This window comes from Nanorana parkeri, unplaced genomic scaffold (assembly GCF_000935625.1).
Source record: "Nanorana parkeri isolate BGI_ZX_2015 unplaced genomic scaffold, ASM93562v1 scaffold237, whole genome shotgun sequence".
NCBI classification, from domain to species: domain Eukaryota; kingdom Metazoa; phylum Chordata; class Amphibia; order Anura; family Dicroglossidae; genus Nanorana; species Nanorana parkeri.
This window is the reverse complement of record NW_017306505.1, coordinates 528,643-536,816: the sequence shown is the minus strand read 5'-3', so window position 1 is coordinate 536,816 and position 8,174 is coordinate 528,643. Positions and strand designations below refer to the sequence as shown.

Sequence of the window (8,174 nt, the reverse complement as noted above, 5' to 3'; positions counted from 1 at the left end):
CTTAGGGGGCGCCTGTGACCAGGCCTAAGGTGTGCGCCATGTAGAAGTGAGCAGGATTTTAGATGACACCACCGCAGGTTCGAGGTCACTCAGTCAGTCTTTACAAATCTCCCCTCTGCAGTCGTGAAATATGAGCAACATTTTGTACATCTCTAGTGAATGACGAGTCCCTTTCTCAGGAACCAGTTTTTTTGTAGGCGGAGCTGAGCTTTGCTCATGCTGAAAGCCGCTACCACTTCCTCGTTGGGTAGACTTCCCCTCACTTCCTGTTCTGGAGACCCAACAGGAAGTAACGATGAAATCTCTCCACAATGAAGGGACACGCCCTACCTCTCATCTATTCTAATATTTTCCAATCCCTCCTCACTTTCCAGTAGTCACCATGACAGATGGAGAGGGGGAATCTCTCTAATAGGGGAACATGCTTCCACACATCGTACCGGCTCCTCTCATGGACTGGCTTCCTCTGATGTCACTGCACGGTGTGAGCTTCTCCCAATGTGCATCAAAAGGTCCCATAGAACCCACCTCATTTCCTGGCATCATCTAGTATAGTGATGGCGAACCTCGGCACTCCAGCTGTTTTGGAACTACAAGTCCCATGAGGCATTGCAAGGCTCTGACAGCCACAGACATAACTCCCAGAGGCAGATGCATCTTGGGATTTGTAGTTTTGGCACAGCTGGAGTGCCAAGGTTCGCCACCACTGATCTAGTACTTACCTCCCCAACCTGACTCCCTGGCCCCGCCCCTTTCAATCATTGGGTTTCAGTTCTGTCAATCATGGAGGCTTAGCATCACATGTGGGCGTTACTTATGCAAATTCAGCTTGTCTAGGAACACCCACTCCCAGGGGCGTAACTAGAAATCACAGGGCCCCATAGCAAAATGTTGTATGGGGCACCGTGATTGCTAGTTATGCCACTTGCACAGCCCACCATAGACTCTCTATGGTGGGCTCTGCAAGGTCTCAGTTGCGCTGTACGCTTCTTACCTGTCACCTCCGTGGTCGCCGCCGCCGGGCCCCTGCCTCCTCTTACATCACTGGCCCCACCTGCTCTTAGATCGCTGGCCAGTGATGTGAGAGGAGGCGGGGTCACTGTTAGGCGGGCCCCGCCTCCTTTACGGCAAATGCCGGCGATTGATAGAATGTTCAAACGTATCGAGTTCTGGGACCGGAAGTCATGCGGTCCCAGAACTCGATACGTTTGGACTATCGATAGAACACCGGTGTAACCGGCCTATTCTGCCGCATCTGCTGGCTGTCACTGACACAGCTCCGCAGCGGCTGTGAGTGGGAACGTTTTTTCCTTCACAGCAGCTGTTGAGCTATGTCAGTGACAGCCAGCACCCGAGACGCCATAGCGGCCCACACGGCATCAGAGGGATGCCGGGCCCCATAGCGGCCGCCTGGGTCGCTATGGCGATTGTTACGCCACTGCCCACTCCTCCAGACTGACTCCTACCCATCAAGGCATTTTGGTATTTGCATAACTCCTCCCACTGCTTCCATCAGAGCTGAGGGCTATGCACAGCACTTTGCCAGCTCCTCCCACCCAGTTATGACATCATCAAATTAAGGTTTGTAATGAAAACGGACTGCTGATGTCACAGCTGAAATACTGAAGTGCCAAACGATTTATAATTCTGTTCAGCTGGTTTTGGGATTGTGACCGCGCTGTTTTCTATTGAAGCTTGGCAGGTTGCAGTGTCACCTGTCTGCTGATAGGACTTAATGGGAGCATCACACAGCTTTAGTGAGCGAGCTGGTGACACAGGAAATGATGTGTGAGGTGGCAGGAAATGGTGTCACCTGCTTGGCAGTGCGGCAGGCATCAAAATCTATCATTTTTCTATGGGGATTCTCCGCCATCCCCCGTCCTTTTTGGGGGTGGATGTTCCCAGGCTGGCAGTTATTTATTTCTGGGGTCCCTTTGCCTGTTTAGCCGGCCAGGGTCCCCCTCCCACCATGTGACCGTGTTCAGGACTGGCTATTGGCCGAGAGCTGGATAAGATCTCATGTACCCCCATACTCTGATGTACTGGGTATGGAGGGGGGGGGGGGCACAGCAAACAAATCAAGAGGACCTGTCCCATGAGCAAAATGATAGTTCCTCTTTGTAGCTATGAAGGACCCCTCATGTGCTCTCGCCCCTCCCCCCTTCTTTGTGGCATTGACTGAGCAGGGACATCTCATTCAAGTCTTCAACTGTAACAGCCGTGTAATCTCCAACGTTGCCTGCGGTCAGGTATGCTTGCGCAGGCTTTTGAAGTATCCGTTGTGCCCACAGATAACGACTGGCACTTTGCTAGGAGGCCGACCTCCGGCATGTAGCCGACCTCTGGCATGTACTGAGCCCTTCAGCTGTCTATAGTATGCACACTCAGCGCATGTCAGAGCTCGACCCGCTGGGCGCAGGGATACATCAGGAGCCTGTCTGGGCAGGGAACAGGTCGGATAATCAGCACAAAGCTCCTGAGCTCCCAGCCGTACGAGGAGTAACATTTGTCGGGTGGAACTTGACTTCCATTAGTCTAAAGGCACATAACCAATCCCAACGCTTCATACCAATGTTTTCTATCACTTATTTTGTATCTGTTTGTATAATAAAAGATCTCACATTTGAGAGTGTGTGTGTACATGTGTGTGTACATGTGTGTGTGTGTACATGTGTGTGTGTGTGTGTGTGTGTGTGTGTATCCATTTAAAGTTATAATTACTTAGTTGGAGAGAGTAAAGTATATGTTCAAACGATCGGTGACGTCTCACAGAAGCTTTGACATGTTAACCCTTGCTGGAGCTGGCCCTTTAAAAGTCACATTGTACTTCTGCATCATGTGATCAGATGCCACTGTGATCATGTGCCCCCACGGTCTCCCAGTTGTAAACAGTAACCAAGAGCCGCTGGATATGCATACAGCATGCAGGAAGGGGGTTAATGCCATGTCTACGTTATTTTCTCAACAATGATCCCTGATCGTTCCCACCATGAGCGTCCTCCTTCAGCCACTTCCTTTTACAGGCTGACAACGCTGCCCTGGCCTTCTAGTTGCACTTTCTACATTGTCATCACGTTTTCAATACAGGCTTTCAACGAGGACTATGACACATTGTGTAGGCAGTGTGCAGCTGTTGTCACCATCAGGAAACCCACCCTGAGAAATGACATGCAGCCATGGCTGAAATTCAGGTAAACAGGAAGTGGCTGCAGGAGATGGAACAGAAGAGGAAGAAATGGGGAGAGATTTAACCTCATTCCCTATTCATGTGACACCCATACAAGAAAAAGGAGGGGGAGCCGTTGTCATCCAGATGGGACGGGAGGACAAATCTCTCCATGGCACCTTGCACCTCGGCTGTGGTGGAACTACAAATCCCATGATGCCTCTACTTCTGGGAGTCATGCATGTGGCTGTCAGAGTCTTGCAATGCCTCATGGGACTTGTAGTTCTACAACAGCTGGCGAGCTGAAGTTGTCTGCCACAGTTCTAAGCTTTTAGGGGCTCCATTCAAAGCACTGTAAGTGCGGTACTGGTACTGTGTAGTCTCTGTCAGCCCATATTGGGGTACATAAAACATGGGGGGGGCGCCTCTGGTCTCTTTGAGCTCAGTATTTCCATCAATGCACTCCGAGATACCTCCTTGCCCCCGTCTCTCTGAACCGCCCTATCTAGCTCCGCCCCCGGGCTCTGCAGTGCAAGGGGTGTGGCCTGTTGCCAGGGAAGTGGATTCTGCGGCCTGTTGACCGTTGCTAAGGAAGTACCAGTCCGGCGGTCGGTCGGCATCCGGCGCTCCTAGGACAGAAGGACGAGGATAGCCGGGGGATGGCAGGTGAGGTGAAAAGAGATATGGAGGCGGCCCCACCCGTGTTTGTGCAGCAGTCCCTAGTTATGTGCTGACTGACCACATCCCATTACCAGCCGGTGTCCCCCACCCAAAAGGAGGGCCTCATACAGATCGCTGCGGTGCATGGAGCCTCCACGGGGGACAGCTGGCGGTCACCTGTACTAAGGGTTGACAGGGCATTATACGGGGTATATATATCATCCATCACAGACTTTAGGGGGTCACCTGTACTGGGGAGGGGGAGAGGTTAAAGGCATCATACAGGTTATATATTATGCATTGCATAGGGCAATGTGTCCCCTGTATTGAGGGGGAGGGCAGTCAGGGTATATATATATCATCCATCACAGTGGGCAATGTGTCCCTTGTACTGAGGGGGGTCAGGGTATATATCATCCATCACAGTGGGTAAGGTGTCACCTGTACTGTGTCGGGGTCAGGTTATATATCATTTATTACAGTGGGTAATGTGTCACCTGTACTGAGGGGTGGGGGGTGTCAGGGTATATATCATGCATTGTATAAAGCAATGTGTCACCTGTAATGAGGGGGAAGGGAGGTTCAGGGTATATATATCATCCATCACAGTGGGCAATGTGTTACCTGTACTGCGGAGGGGGAGAGGTGAAGGGCATCATACTTTGCATATGGCAACGTGTCCCCTGTACTGAGGGGGGTCAGGGTATGTATCATGCATTGTATAGGGCAATGTGTCACCTGTACTGAGGGAGGTCCGGGTATATATCATTCATCATAGTAGGTAATGTGTCCCCTGTATTGTGTGCTCAAGAAAGAATACAAATATTAGAATTTCACAGAGATTTATACATTGTATAGAATATTTCCAGGGTGCTTTGTATCATCTGTACTGTGTTCTGATTGGTGGTCAGGATAGCCATGTTCCAGGACATCATACAGATGTATACATTGTACCGGGACACCATACAGGTGTATGCATTGTACCGGGACGTCATACAGGTGTATACATTGTACCGGGACACCCTACAAGTGTATACATTTTAGCAGGACACCATACAGGTGTATACATTGTACCAGGACATCATATAGATGTATACATTGTACCAGGACACCATACAGGTGTATACATTGTACCGGGACACCATACAGGTGTATACATTGTACCGGGACACCATACAGGTGTATACATTGTGCCGGGACACCATACAGGTGTATACATTGTGCCGGGACATCATATAGATGTATACATTGAACCAGGACACCATGCAGGTGTATACATTGTACCAGGACACCATACAGGTGTATACATTGTACCGGGACACCATACAGGTGTATACATTGTACCGGGACACCATACAGGTGTATACATTGTACCAGGACATCATACAGGTGTATACATTGTACCGGGACACCATACAGGTGTATACATTGTACCGGGACACCATACAGGTGTATACATTGTACCAGGACACCATACAGGTGTATACATTGTACCAGGACACCATACAGGTGTATACATTGTACCGGGACATCATACAGATGTATACATCGTACCGGGACATCATACAGATGTATACATTGTACCGGGACATCATATAGATGTATACATTGTACCGGGACGTCATACAGGTGTATGCATTGTGCCGGGACGTCATACAGGTGTATGCATTGTACCGGGACGTCATACAGGTGTATGCATTGTGCCGGGACGTCATATAGATGTATGCATCGTACCGGGACGTCATACAGGTGTATGCATTGTGCCGGGACGTCATACAGGTGTATGCATTGTGCCGGGACGTCATACAGGTGTATGCATTGTGCCGGGACGTCATACAGGTGTATGCATTGTGCCGGGACGTCATACAGGTGTATGCATTGTGCCGGGACGTCATACAGGTGTATGCATTGTGCCGGGACATTATACAGATGTATACATTGTACCGGGACATTATACAGATGTATACATTGTACCGGGACATCATACAGACGTATACATTGTACCAGGACATCATATAGATGTATACATTGTACCGGGACATCATACAGACGTATACATTGTACACCGAGTGCAATGTCTCACCTGTACTGTGTTGTAATAGATGTTAAGGTCCTAACACAAGTGTTAATGTTGCCCAAAAAAATGAGTAGTACAGGCGGTATGTTTCATGTGGCACCTGTTGTGGGGGATTTATGTGTTGGGGTCCATCAAAGGCAAAGAACACCCGTACAGGTTTTGCACAGACAAGGGAAACCCATTTGGGTCTGTCAAAGGCAGGGAACATCCGTCGGGGTTCGTCAAAGGCAGGGAACATCTGTCGGGGTTCGTCACAGGCAGGGAACATCTGTCGGGGTTCGTCACAGGCTGAGAACACCCATTGGAGTGGAGAATACCTGTCAGGGTTTATCACAGATGGGAAACACCCTATCAAGGTCTGTCACAGGCAGGAAATACCTGTTGGGGTCCATCAAATGCAGGGAATGGCTGTATGGGTCTGTCACAGACGAGGAAAATTAATTTGGTGTTTGTCACAGGCTGGGAACACTCGCCAGGGTCCATCACAGGCAGGGAACACCCATTGGAGTAGAGAATCCAAGATGCTGAACACCTCTCAGGGTTTATCACAGATGGGGAAACGCTCATCAAGGTCCATCACAGGCAGGAAACACCCGTTGGGTCCATCAAAGGCAGGGAACACCCATCAGGTCAGCCACACGCTGAGAACACCCATTGTAGTGGAGAATACCTGTTAGGGTCCATCTCAGATGGCGAGGACCTGTCGGGGTTTCTAATAGATGGGAAACGCTCATCAAGGTCTGTCGCAGGCAGGAAACACCCGTTGGGTCTGTCACAGATGATGCAAATTCATTGGTGCTTGTCAAAGGCTAGGAACACTCGTCGGGGTACATTACAGACAAGAAATACCCATTGTGGTCCATCACAAGCAGGAAAGATCCGTTGGGTTTCGTCACAGGTGGAAAATGCCTGTCAGGGTCCGTCCCATAACACCTGTCATGGTCTATCACAGATGGGAAACACCCATTGGGGTCTTTCACAGATAGGTAACATCTGTCGGGAACCTTCCCAGGCGGGGAACACCCATTGGGGATCGTCCCAGATGACAAACAGCTGTCGGTGTCCATCACAGACAGGGAACAACCATCGGGACTCGTCGGGGAACACCCCTCAGGGCCCATCACAGGTAAGGAACACCCGTCAGGGTCCGTCATAGGAGTAGGAATTGTGGCCAGAACTAAAAATGAAATGTTCTGTCTGCAGTCCTGCTTTATACCGGATCGATGTGCGTCGGAGGACATTTATTTTCTTTAATTGTTCTCCATCCCACAAAGAAATTCTATAGCACTGAGCGCCGTCTATTCAACCAATCCCAGACAGTATCCTTCTCATCCTATAGAAAATCAATACGTCTTGTCACATCACAATATCTATGTATGGAGTGATTTGTCTGAGTGAGCCAGGGTGACACCGCAGCATCAGATTTCATATATGATAGGAGAGGGAATCACTTCTGGCTTAGTAAATAAAGCCGCAGATAACGAATGACGGGAGGTGCGATGGGTTACTCTTTCATATAACAGGTCACTCGGCACCCCATATAACTGGTCTGGTATAAAATGTATCATATCTGTATGTTTTATACTGTGACAAATATATGAAAGGTTAAGCCGGTAAAAGGTTGGAAAGATATTGGAATATCTTGCAGCAAGGCAGTGATCATCTCATTACACTGTGCCTCCAGTGGAGCTCCTTGATTCCTGTCCTGGTGACAACTGTCTCGGCCACAGGAAGTGAGTGAAAATCTCCAGTGGGGGCACAGACAACAATAAAACGTTGTGTTGTCATTGTGTCCCTGCTGGTGAGACTTTCCTTTACTTCCTGTCCTGGTGACAACTGTCTTGGGTACAGGAAGTGAGTGAGAATCTCCAGTGGGGACACAGACGACAATAAAAGGTCGTGTTGTCATTGTGTCCCTGCTGTTGAGACTTCCCTCACTTCCTGTCCTGGTGATAACTGTCTCGAGCACAGGAAGCAAGTGAAAATCTCCAGTGGGGGCACAGACAACAATAAAACGCTGTGTTGTCATGGTGTCCCTGCTAGTGAGACTTTCCCTCACTTCCTGTCATGGTGACAACTGTCTCGGGCACAGGAAGTGAGTGAGAATTTTCAGTGGGGCACAGACAACAATAAAAGGTTGTGTTGTCATTGTGTCCCTGCTGTTGAGCCTTCCCTCACTTCCTGTTCTATTCTATTGACAACTGTCTCAGGCACAGGAAGTGAGTGAAGGTCCCAAAAATTGCAATACAGCCCTGCCAAGGTTTCTAACCC

The 8,174-nt window shown here is 49.4% G+C and overlaps 1 protein-coding gene and 1 long non-coding RNA gene across 2 annotated transcripts in view; both read left to right on the top strand.

Moving 5' to 3' along the window:
• The first annotated feature begins 3,707 nt into the window (after positions 1-3,707).
• The window catches only part of KIF3B (kinesin family member 3B), a 14,861-nt gene continuing 10,394 nt past the window's right edge, over positions 3,708-8,174 (top strand). Inside the window, exon 1 of the mRNA XM_018556422.1 lies at positions 3,708-3,832. The gene's annotated coding sequence lies outside the window, so the exon portion shown is untranslated. The remainder of the gene's footprint in view (positions 3,833-8,174) is intronic.
• LOC108786999 overlaps positions 6,199-8,174 on the top strand; it is a 17,462-nt gene continuing 15,486 nt past the window's right edge. The window contains exon 1 of the long non-coding RNA XR_001941238.1: positions 6,199-6,209. This is a non-coding gene — a long non-coding RNA (uncharacterized LOC108786999). The remainder of the gene's footprint in view (positions 6,210-8,174) is intronic.